Source organism: Eurypyga helias, unplaced genomic scaffold (genome assembly GCF_000690775.1).
Source record: "Eurypyga helias isolate BGI_N326 unplaced genomic scaffold, ASM69077v1 scaffold4892, whole genome shotgun sequence".
NCBI classification, from domain to species: Eukaryota; Metazoa; Chordata; class Aves; order Eurypygiformes; family Eurypygidae; genus Eurypyga; species Eurypyga helias.
Window position 1 is genome coordinate 58293 of NW_010233988.1, and position 12705 is coordinate 70997.

The following is a 12705-nucleotide window of genomic DNA, read 5'->3' on the forward strand; positions in this document are numbered from 1 at the left end:
GGAGCACCCAAGACGGGCTTTCAATCCTTTAAGCGCCCAGGAGCGAACAAGGCCAAATAGGATTTTTTGGTTTCGTCAGTGCTACACGAAATTCAATTGTGCAACGCCAAGTGAATACACAGTATACTTTATGAAAAGCCTCCTCAACATGCTAAGCCACTTTATAAAATCTAATTAGAGCTTTCTTCATTTAACTTGCAAATGCTGAAAGCAATTATCCCACTTAAGGACTAACTTACAAAACGTTTTCAAAAAGCAACACAACAGCACCGGGAGACAACACTGCTGCCTCAGAATAACCGATTTGTTCCTACACAGGACAGAAAGGATTGGGACCCAACTCCTTGGTGTAGGGTCTGCTCAAATAACGATTTATGCCAGAATCGGCATGCATCATCTTAGCAACAGCACCCTGGCATGCGCCGCTAAGGCACAAACGTGATAGCTTTCGTTTTTTGTTTTGATTTTAAATAAAGGTCCTACGAACCAGCTTTCAGGCTAACAGGACTGCGGGAAGCCAGTTCCACTCCCCATCCCACCCCCCACCAGACAAAACCTAGGGGAGCTTAGCTTCTTTTGGTTATCTTAACTTTTTGCAAATAAAGGGTTTTCAGTTGCAAGAAAAACCTGTTTTATTCAGACTGATCCAGATGAAAAACCTCAGGAGTAAGCCTGGACCCTGTTCAAGAGTCAGGGAAATAAAAACAACGAACAGCTGACTAATTCTCCCTTCTTGGTGCTGTAAAAGACTGAATGGAATGTGAACACTACCTCCAGTATAAAGTTCAAAAATAAGCATCATGATGTAAATGCTCTTGTCCTAAAGCAAACTAGGACGAGGACATAAAAAGACACAAACAACCTACTTTGTTTCCAGTTCTGAGAGCAGGCTGTCATGCAACAAATAGTCCCTCCTGCCTACACACAACTGCAGAGATTAATTGCTCTCATTTCCTAGTTTTAGTATAACTCATTTCTTCCTCCACCCCACCCCCATAGAAAAAGACAGAAAGTCCTCCACAATCTTGAAAATGAAAGGAAATTCATATTGTTCTTGGTGTTCATTCAAGTCTACACGCTTCTTAAAATTAGAGCTTAGTGCTTTATCAATGTCAGTCTTCAGCTCACGTGTACTGCCCAAAATGTTTAAGTTGCAGCTCAAAACGATTTGCTTTACTCCAGATGAGTAGTAAATCCAGCAACAGAAAGAACTACAGCCAGACACAGAAGAAAACACTTTCATCCCATACAAGTGGCTCACAGAAGGCATCTGAAGTTTCTCATAAGTTCGGGTGCCAGAAATCTTACAGAAGAATTGAACCTGTTGTCTTTTACAGTAGCACAGGGCATGTGTATTGCCCACCAGCCCAAAACACAATGTGAGTAGAGGCTGATGTATTGCTTTTAACACCCGGGCAGTCACCGACCACGTGCCAGGTGCACCAAGTCACGAGAGGGAGCAGGGCCTGGCACGTTCAGGCACACGAGCATCGTGACAGCACTCATGAGCAGAGCAGCCCAGCACAGGCACACAGCTATGGGTGTGCATTGTCTATCTGCAGGGTTTCTTAAGGGTCTTCCATAAATAGCATATCCCAGGTACTTTTTCCTACTCTGTAGGATGGCAAAAATCAGCTACATGTGTCACATCATGCCCAAGACTTGACAGCTCCAGCACCAGACTTAAAAACCTTTGAACATCACCTGGGGTAGACACAGCAAAGTATTAAGCTATCATCTCAAGTGGTCCTAGGAGCAGAAGATGGGACTCTAGCTTCAAACACACACGTTAACAAATGCTGAATGACACTCCATTCATTCCATCACTCTGCAAGTTTGCCTTAAATAAAAGCTTTAAGCCGCATACGAAGCTAACAGCTACATTAGGTCAGCGGACACGCAATTCCACTCAAAGATACGCTTACCACTACTTACGAAAGGCAACAGGTATTCCCAGCTCACGTTCACAGCTGCTCTACCAGCTGTAAGGATACTCTCTTTGAGAGTATGCGAGTTATGTTCTGCCAATAAATATTTTAGAAGCCTCCTAAGTAGATCACAACCTAAGAATCACAACGCTTAAAATTCCTCAGGAAAGCCACAGGTCTATACCATTTTTCTCACAAAACGGTTAAGCATCTTATGACAAGCGCCAGGTTCAGATATCAAAAAATTTTCTGACAAGTATTGGCAAGTAACTGATTATTAATAAGTCCAGCCACAGCTAAGGCAATGAAGATATCCTTCGGTCAGGCAGTTGGCGTAGTATCTGAGCTATGGCTGATCTGCTTACAGGTACCCTCCTACCAGCAACACAGCTAAATAGATTTACTCGCAAAGTTCTTTCTGGGCATCTGACTCAGACATGATGGAGCAGATTAAAGTCACAGGCAGCTTTTAGCACACAGTTATTGATTCATCTGTTCAAGGTGGGAAAACAATATAAACAGGACAAAGTTTTTCGGGTTTTTTTTCCCCTTCCTAAAAGCATATACATCTGGGATAGTCCTAACTTCTCACTGTTGATACTTCAAGGCGTCCAGCTGAGCATTCTCTAAAGAGACATTCCTTGCTTGGACTAGAAGTAAAAAAATAAACAGCCTCGTGTTGTGGTTTTGAAAGACAGTTCAACAAGCTTTTAAGTCAAATGATAAGTTTGACTTATTTAAGTCAAATAAGCCCAGAGAAGCTGTGGATGCCCTCTTCCTGGCTGTCTTCAAGGCCAGGCTGGATGAGGCTTTGAGCAACCTGGTCTAGTGGAAGGTATCCTTGCCCATGGCAGGGGGGGTTGGAACTAGATGGTCTTTAAGGTCCCTTCCAACCCAAACCATTCTGTGATTCTACGATGAAGCTCAGATCACACAACATGATCCTTGTAACAGCAGTGGACTGAATTTGATGACCCATGAGGGTCCCATCCCTTCCAGCCCTACATCACTTTACTCAGTTTTACGATGAAGCTCAGAGATCACACAACATGATCCTTGTAACAGCAGTGGACTGAATTTGATGACCCATGAGGGTCCCATCCCTTCCAGCCCTACATCACTTTACTCAGACTGTTTGCTCCATCCTTCAGGATCAGTGCAGGTTCATCACAGCACAGGTGAGCACAGACTCAGTGCAGCACATGAACATTGCTATGAAAACAAACAGATGCTTAAATGTTCTATTCCCATGAGATTACCTGTTCAAAATCAGTCTCCCAGCAGGCCTGCTTGCAGAAAAAAGCTATTCGACAGGATTTTCATAAAGGAATGAACTAGCACATGATCTACTGTCTTCTGATGAAGCCTGATTAACACACCTCTGAAGAAATGACATGTGATCTATGAATTATGAACTTTCCAAAACACCAATATTCTGCTTTTGCAGCTGTGATGCATGAGTTTACCTACAGTGCAGAAACAGCTTTGTCAACCCATGCCTGCATTCCCGCCAGTGCGGGTAGCCATATTCTTGAGTCATTCCTGAGCTCTGTGCTCTCACACCAAGCTATCATCAAGGCCTTCCACCCATGCATAACACCATGGATCTCACATTTGCAGTAAACCAAATGCATCCTATGACCAAGGGAATTTCTAGGCAAACGAGGAATAGTGGAAAGGGGGCAAAAAAAACCCCTCAAACAGCATAAAATACTACTTTCATTTATGTGAGGCGGATTGAAAAAAAAAATGCATATGAAGGTCTTGTTTAGGCTCTAGGTTGCAGTCAGAAATAAGTCATCCAGCCTACGTGATTCAGCTTATAAATGCAAAGCGAAGCACTGAGGTAATACCCTAGTACAAGGCAACCTTGAAGTGAAAGTACATCAAAACTGTGCTACTTCTAACAAAAGGCATCATTTACCAGCAAACCAAGCGTTACTCACACTGATGACACATGAATAAAACCTTAGCTTCTTAAATTTTAACAAGTTAATTGCTGCTTTGTTACACATCAACTGCTCAGCTTCACTTTCAGTAACACTGATGAAATACAACAGATGACCCACCACAGAACCAGAGCTTTCACCAGCTCTGAGAGACAGGCCCTCAGGACAACATCCCTCGTGTGCCGAATTTAACTAACCCCATTAACAATTGCAGGATGTTGAACGAGGTCGTTTTCTCATGCATCATAAGTTCATGCTGTCCTCTCGTTACCAGTAACAATGGCTAGCGAAGGTACAGCCAAGAGAGATTTTTCCACAGATGCAAACTATTCGCCTTAGCTACAGACACACTTGCAGAACAACAGGCCAGAAGGCTAAAAAAATTAACTAGTCATTTATGGACTATTTATCCAAAAAGATGAGGATGCAGCAAGGCCAGAGTTCTTGAAGGCTGGAGGTTTTTTAAATCAATTATCCTTGAAAAGCTTTTGGTAGATAAACATGAAATTATACGTCTAAATACTTTGACAACCACAAACTCTCAGATGCTTCTGTAAAAGTAAAGACAGTTAAACAGATGACAAAGGAGTAGTTTCTACCCAGAGGTGTTAGAAAGTCATAAAAGTGGCTGTATAATTATTTCCCCTTCAGACTAGCCCATGGCTATGAGACTGCCATCTCAGGGATACACATACCAAGTACCATTTAACACAGGCTTCCTCTGGTAGCTATTACACCAACATGGCAAGAGAAATATATATTTTTATATATATAAAACAGAACAGAGCATTTTCAGCATTGAAAAACTCCATAACTGTGGGGACTGCCATGCCTTCTTTTGAACTAAGTGGCATATGAGGAAAGAAGTAGCTTCTGAAATTTTTCTTTCTATCACCTTTGAGCTATTCTCAGAAGATAATTGTGTTATCCAGCTGCAGGAACCACAACAATTACCACCAGAAGCACAGCATACAGCCACTCTCTGCTGTGTCTTAGTTTCAGAAACAAGGCATCTTCAATTTTGCAGTAATCTACACAGAGGAAAATCAGCCAAGAAAAAGTGCAAGTGTTTTTACTGGCTGTTTCTGAAGCCCCATACTAACCCCTCCTCTTCCATATATTAAGAAGAGTAAGCATAAAGCATGGCAGCAAGCACGTGTGGAGGAGCTCTTAATGAGAGAGCACTGAACAAGCAGGCATAGGGCAATGCAAGGACTAGAACTCAACAGTTACTGATTCCCAGCATCAACAAAATCGCCACCACATACATACCCTGGAAAATTCATGGATTAAGCCCTAGTAAACACACTAAGCTCTTTCAGGTCCAAGAACTCAACATATCAGTGCACTAATCCATCCGCCAGTATATGTTCTTGAGACAGTCCAGAAAGCTCAAGTCCTAATTACTTTCAAAACCCAGCGGCAGAAATACATTTTTTATTAGCAACAAGGACCACAAAAACTTAATACATTTTCAAGCATGTAATTATCCAGACAATTTAGCTAAGTATTTGCCTGTGATACTACTTGCAATTGCTTCCCCTAGTTACCACGCTGGGATAACTGATACTGCTTTAGAGATTGCTGTATTTGTACAGCTCGAGGGGCATTCATGTAAGGGACGTCTTTCACAGCCTACGACTGCTCCCAGGGCAGAGTTGACTGCTGTGTGAAGCTACTTTCACCTTGCTGGTAAGGGAATAGACTTCCCTCCCACCTTCTAACCTCTGTCATCTCTTGTTTCTTTAAAATGCTTTTCCCTGTGCATTCCCTGTGAAATGCAGGGTACCAGGGATTCCAGACAGCTCTTGTCTTACAGTTGCATATTTCTGTGTCTTTAAAACCCAGAAGGATATAAAGCAGCATTCCTTATACCAATATCCATCCCTTCATTCCATCTTTACCTGAAAATTCTGTGATATATTAAGCAGTTGAATAATGTGTCATCTTCTCTGAGATGCTTTCACAGCCACCCTGGCTGCCTCTGTACTGCCTCATCTGCAATTTACAGGCAACTGGGTGATGCCTTAACTTCCTAATAAAGTCACGTAAAATAAAGCTGCATTCCAGATCACAGCAGTAAGTTCACCATAAGCTAAAGCTGAAGTGGTGATTTTTATTGGAAAATAAATGCCAATAAGCTAAATAATGCACAAATAAGCTATGCTTGATGCATTACTTCTTGCTGTAGAAGTGGTTTACAAGCTGCACCCTTTGGAACTGAAGGCTTTGTGATGGTTTGAAAATCCACATCTAATGTGAAGACTGGCACACACAAGCTCCAGGACTGCCAAAGTTTTGCAGCCTTCAGAACGCCGTGCATAACGCATTTATTGAAGTACTCCCTTCTCTATGGGACTAACTTCAGTACCAGTGTGTGGAGAAAAGGGACCTGCAAACACAAACATCTGGTGTTAGGAATAACTGAAGTTTGGCTGGTTTTCGGTGCTTTTTTCACGCTGGAAGCAAGAACTACAGGCACTTAGTGATGGAAGTGAATAACGTAAGCCCCAGAGCTCTTTTTAAATATGAATGATCTTTTCTTCAAAAAAAGGTCAGAGTTAAAAAAGACAGATAAACAAGGGTTAAGAGGACAGAGCTCCTTAGGCACACAAGGTAGCATAAGCAAGTAAGAAGTTACCTTTAAAAGATGAAAAACTTGTCAAAAAAGTTCGTTTTGAAAAAATTAAGTACTCCTCCCTCAACAATGTCTTTTTGGTTTAGAGTGCCTATGTGGAAATCACTGGAGAACTCAAGCAGATGAAAAATTTGTCAAAGAAGTTTATTTTGAAAAAAATTAAGTACTCCTCCCTCCCTCAACAATGTCTTTTTGGTTTAGAGTGCCTATGTGGAAATCACTGGAGAACTCAAGCAAATATGAATGTCTAACATTTTGGAGAAAGAACACTGGCTAGAATATCTTAAAACCATTATGCTGCTAAGCAGGGAGAAATGTAGAACATTAGCATGTGATACTTCGGATCAGCCTAGAATACTTTTCATTTGGTTCACTTCAGCATCTGCCTTCTTTGTCCCTGCTTTCGTAGGCATTAACACTATTTAGGAAGTTGGCTCAGAGGTACATCTGCAGTATCCAAGTTTCTATTGCAGGCTTTTGGGGACAGCTGCTTTCTGCCTATGTGCTTTTGTGGCACCCGGCATCTCGTACAACTGAGCATCTGTACAACTGGAACTACTCAGAAGGATGACATGGCAGATTCAGTACATTAGATCTCAAGTCCATAAACATCACAGTATTGGAAACAAAAAACCATCAAGTTACTTGAAACATCTTTAAAATATATCACCATCTGTGGGAAGGAGTCAACATTTGAGACTAGTTCAGTTCCTACACTTCAAAATGCAGAGGGTAAAAGCTTTCCATAGATAAGCGCATATATTTCTGCATCACAACCAAAAAAGCAGTCACAGGTGTTACAAATGCTTACAAATATTACCACACAAGTATTTTGTGCATGATGGTGGAAGCTTTGTATAAATTCAGCCATGTCAACAAACGTAAGAAACACATGCATGGATAATTTAACTGGGAATACAATAGCAGATGACATTCACCCAGGCTCTCACTGTTACGAGATCTCCCTACACACCTCAGCTTTCACTTTCAGCGTCCTGGAAAAGCACTCTGTGTTAGCAGCAAACTGTCACCTTACAATACATCTATTTTCTAGATCATTTTGAACCCAGTGAACAGTAGTAGGCACTTGTTACCTACACTTTCCGTTACTGAGGGACACTATTCATCCTCTCACCTGGGTAATGCACGACAAGACCTTCACTTCCACCTTTGGCAAAAAACACTTTAAAAGTCTGAGAAACAGTGTCACCTAAATCTAACCCATTTACACAATTTCCACATCCTTCACAGAGCTGATCTGTGAGCAGGATTTGCCTCAAAAAAAGCCAGAATGAGGAAGAGTCAACACATCATATTTACAAATATGCACCACAGACACTACCAATTTGTGTAGTAACACACTGTTGGAAGGGAGATCCCGTATGTTCTCATGTGTGTAAGAAACAGTGAAACAGCGCAGAGGAATACTACTGACATACAAAATATGCCAGCTATGATGCTTCTTTATTCTCACTTATCAAGTCTCCAGAGGCATCAGAAACCCTCAGCATTTTGATCTTATTTAAAAATTCACATTAACTGTCAATTTAGACCAAGCAAAGTCTTCCTACAGTTCACTTAACACTGTCCTCTTGTACTGTATTTCATTAAATTAGCCTTCAAAAGAGACAGCTGCTGTTTGGAAACTAGAAATATGAGACATCAGAACACACACATTAAGTTTCTCTATTAATTGACAAGGATAGAAATTCCCAAGGAACGACAAGGTTTGGTTTTGCAAAAAAATTTTTCCCAAATCCTGCAAAGGTCTACTGATCTATACCCACTAGTAAACCTTGTAGAACACAGCATTTGTCAGAACATCCCACTTGCTTCGGTGTAAGAACTCTCAAAGGCTCCTAGACCAAACATGCTTTGGCTGTGCCTCATGCCAACTGACTCCTAGAGCTGTTGCATGCCCAAGCACTCCACAGGAGAGACAGAAGTTGTGGGCACAGTTCAGGGGTCACGAGTTGCTCCATGGTACATCTCCTTGGAAAGATGCAGGCTGGGAGGAGGATGATCTGACAAAAACTGCAGGAGCCTTCTCGGATCCATACACCAAAGGGATGGTGGGGACATTCTAATTCAGCTGTGTTTATCCATCGGCTGCTGTGGTACGTACGCTGTAGCTTCAGCCCAACACTGCAAGCAGGTCCTCCAGACCCCAACAACACTGCTTCTGTGGTCAAAGAACCCAAAGCGGCCATGGTCTCAAGCTCGTGTTCAGTACACCGTGAGTACGGCAACACGCCCTAGTAAGGGAGATCTGAAGCTTCCCACCGTGGTCATGCACTGAACTAAATATACTTCGGAAACAAATCAGAGCTGGGATCAAGATGAAGCTGAAGATAAAGCTCCCCAACTTTGGGGAAGGGTAGGGAAAAAAAAAACAGATGATTAGTAGGTCTACCCACGAAAAGGCATCTCCGATTTCTGCCTACAACCGAAAAGCCCATCAAGCCCAGTAGCAAAAGATACAGAACTTCACACCTCAAAGATTGGACTGTTGGTACAATTTTACCTTAATACAACCTGGTTTTTGTGGTCTGCCTCTGGGCTCACAGTATTGGACTATCATTTAATTTAGACATTACTGAGCACAAGAAGTAATGTAAACAAATCAGAATATCCGTAGCTATCTTCTCTATTAGCGCTGGGAACTAACCAATGGCTCTTACCTGATAAATTGCCTCAGTGGGAAAGAATTAATTAAAAGAGACCACCAATTGATTGTGGATACACCTGGTGCATCCCAATATAATGTTTCTCCAGCTTTTAACTGTATCCAAGCACAATTGTGGATGCAATCTATGGTAGCAGCAATTATAAGAGAAGGTGAAGAGGACACCTTACCCACTGAAATTCTAAAGGTAATTTGGGATAATTCAATCAAATTTGAAAAATAATTCCAAACCTGGTGGTATTTAGTCAGTAAATAGTTTTACTTACAACCCCGTCAAGAATAAGGCCACAGCCTTTGTTTTAACCATACACAATGCTTCGGTATATACCATACACCCAATCATCCCGTTAGGATTAAGCTATAACAGAACTATACTCCACCCACGAGAACAGAGCCTGGCTGAGCAAACTGTTGATGTTAACACATGCACTGCACATGCAACAAGGATTTATTCACGAGGGTAACACCAAAGCCCAAGACATCTGTCTTCACACTGAAACGTTTGTCATTTTGAAATGCATCGCGATGAAACACCTGAAACTTTGTGTATCGTGGAAAAGGGTGTGTTTGCCTAAGAACCTTTGTGATTTTACTTTTGTAGATAACATCACTGTAGATACAAGCAATTACCCAAATATTCATGTTGATATTTCCTAAAGTTGGGGAATGAGACTTGAATTCCTCAGTTCCTATTGCTTATCAATCGTTACAATCTAGTTGTGAGTTTTTATTCCTGACGTAAAAAGGGCCATGGAAAATTAGCTTTGGTAGTCTAATCATTAAAAATCACAGATCTTTTTGTCTTCAGGTGACAGAGACATTTCTCCAGCTCACTGGTAAATTTTGAAAAACAGCAGCAGAGCTTATTAAAAAGGTCACACCATTTTTTCATAACACACGGCAACAGAAACTACCTTTACCCCAAAAGCGTTACCGCATGTCACCCCTATGATAACACTGGACAAGGCACAATTTTTACCATACTCTGCTCTTGTCCAAGCTTAATTACGGAGTAGAGCTAATTTAACCCCTGTCACTGAGTAATTAGAACAAATGAGCCAGAAGCAGAACCAGCACAATAACACACAAAACAAGACTAAGGTCTACTGGAATCCACGCTGAATATTTTTTTAAAATTTCCATGTCAACAGACACATCCTTTTAGCAAGTGGTTTGTGAACAGTTGATGTCCCTATTGGAAAAACATCTGGAGTCTTTGGTTTTGAATTTACTTCTCAACATTCAAGACTGACCTTTTGATTTCTAAATCAGGTTTTATCCAGATCTCTTTAGAAAAAAAAAAAAAGAAAAAAGAGAAACACCATACTGCTGTTTTGCAAATACAGCCGCCACCAGTTCTCTTCAGTCCCCAAAACACTGCACTATGCCTCGGCAGGCCTTCTGCTCAACCCTACTGCAGACTACATCCACGCAGAGAGTTCTTCTAGAACTCCATTTCTAAAGCCACCCACATTTCTTCAAATTATTCTCTATTAAGTAGATCTTTTCTTCAAAATGCCCCATACGTTCAACACATTTTCTGTTTCTTTTTTTAATTTCCCCTATCTTGCTTCCTCTCAGCCCAAGACAATTCCCCCATCTTCCATTTGAATTTCCTGACCACCCACTGCCCCCTCTAATTTTTTTTTTCCTCCAAAATGCCTTTATAGCCATTTTATATCAACTCACAACTCTTCTCCTGTGTCTCCTCCGCAGCCCTCTTTTGCATTTCCCTTCTTTCTTCCGTCCCAGCATTACCCTGCTAGAGTCAGGCATGAGGAACTGGAAAACACACGCTGCTCCTGGCACTGCTGATGCCTTGCATCCCAGCCAGGCCTCCCAAGCTCTACAGAAGCTCAACTGGATGAGGCAGGATCCCAGCAAGAAATGAAATTAATCCCTTAAACACCAGAGCTACCCATGCTGGTTTGTGTGGGAAGAAAACACAGTAACTGCTTTTTTGAGAGAAAGGCCCTATTTCACTGCATCCTCAGCTACTCATATGTACACACTACACAGCTACAAAGCAAGAAGTGAAAGAAGAGACAGTTAACACTGTTGTGCTGCCTCTCCTATCCCTGTTCTTCACTTTCCCAACCTCTTTATACAGGGAGGCAAAGGAAAGAAAGGTCTAGCTGTTCATCTTTACCATACCGTTGGTAAAAGATGAGTCCCAATGTTCTGGTCACACACACTTTCCCCTCTATCTTAAGGCAGTTACATGGCAGGTAATTAGTGAATGTTTCAAGTAAAACCCGTGGTTCAAGACAAATAGAAGCAAAACAAGCTCAACCTACAGGGCTGGACCTTGAAAGACCAAATCCAGCTTCAGCTTCATGTCACTAAATAAGCAAGTAGCCATGAGCAGTGATGAGAGGGCTAAGAGGAAAACAAACAAAAATCCCACTTAGAGTAGAAACACCACCTTACAAGGATATGAAATATAAGGGCAATTTTACCCTTATACAGCTCCATTATGACAGATACCAGAATATTGCCTTCAGTTTTGTTATTGACCATTTTGTAAAGGATGTTAGAACAGTAAGTGCACAACACACAGAGCTTTGAAGGCTACGGGAAGTGCCTTACTGTGAGGTTTTTTCAGCACAGACTATTTGTCCTACTTGATTATAACCTCTAAACACCTTTGCCAGGGAAAAAAAGGCAATTTTAAAGTGTTATTTAATCTAGTACGGAAGCTGACAAAATAAGCTATGACAAGAAACTGGAAAAATACAAATGGGAAATAAGGTTTTATACTTTGTTCAAATAGTCAAATAATCAACCCTTGAGTTTATCAAAAAGTGGTGGAATCTCAAACTTTTCTTACCTCCAAGAGGAGGCTGCATGAACTTCCTGAAGTTAAGCTCTGACAAACAAGTAATGCACTCAGAACACAATAACCACATTTCACAGTATACAGCAAAATGAATTACACAAGCCAAAGGTCTTGGACTTTTTTCTGTTACCTCCTGTAACCCAAGCTACATTCATTTCAGAGGTTTCCTACATCAAATGCTGAGCAAAACAGGCCAAGGAAAACGGCTCAAATGAATACCACAGAAGCTCTCGGGATTGCGTGGCCTCTGGCAGTTACCCCTGTCCTCTAGATTTCTGTCTGTTAGTTGTCCATTTCTACTCACATTTTTGACAGAAGCTAAAAGAATAAACGATTTGCTTCTGAAGCTCAACACCAGCATCAGGTCTAAAAAGTTTGTTAGTCAGTCTGGTTGTTCAGTCCTATCGAATTACATGTCATGTTCTACTCATCGAACTGATTTTTGGCCAATCACTCTGCTCTTGAGAAATAAACCTTTCCTCTCCAGTAATCTCAACACTTCAAATACACATCCATCTCGCATTTTCCCAGTGTAAGCATTTCTAAATTCTTCTGAACTTTGACGTCTGAGTTGTGGCTCACACTGCATGTCGTACATCCCTGCGAGCCTTTCTGAAGCACGGCGTTTTTCTGCACAACAATTCGTATCTCAGCAATACAGACGT

At 41.4% G+C, this 12705-nt stretch overlaps 1 protein-coding gene across 1 annotated transcript in view; it reads right to left on the reverse strand.

The window, feature by feature from the left end:
- MKLN1 (muskelin 1, intracellular mediator containing kelch motifs) overlaps positions 1-12705 on the reverse strand; it is a gene marked incomplete at its 5' end in the record, with an annotated part of 83817 nt that overhangs the window by 33557 nt on the left and 37555 nt on the right. The gene's annotated exons all lie outside the window — the stretch shown is intronic.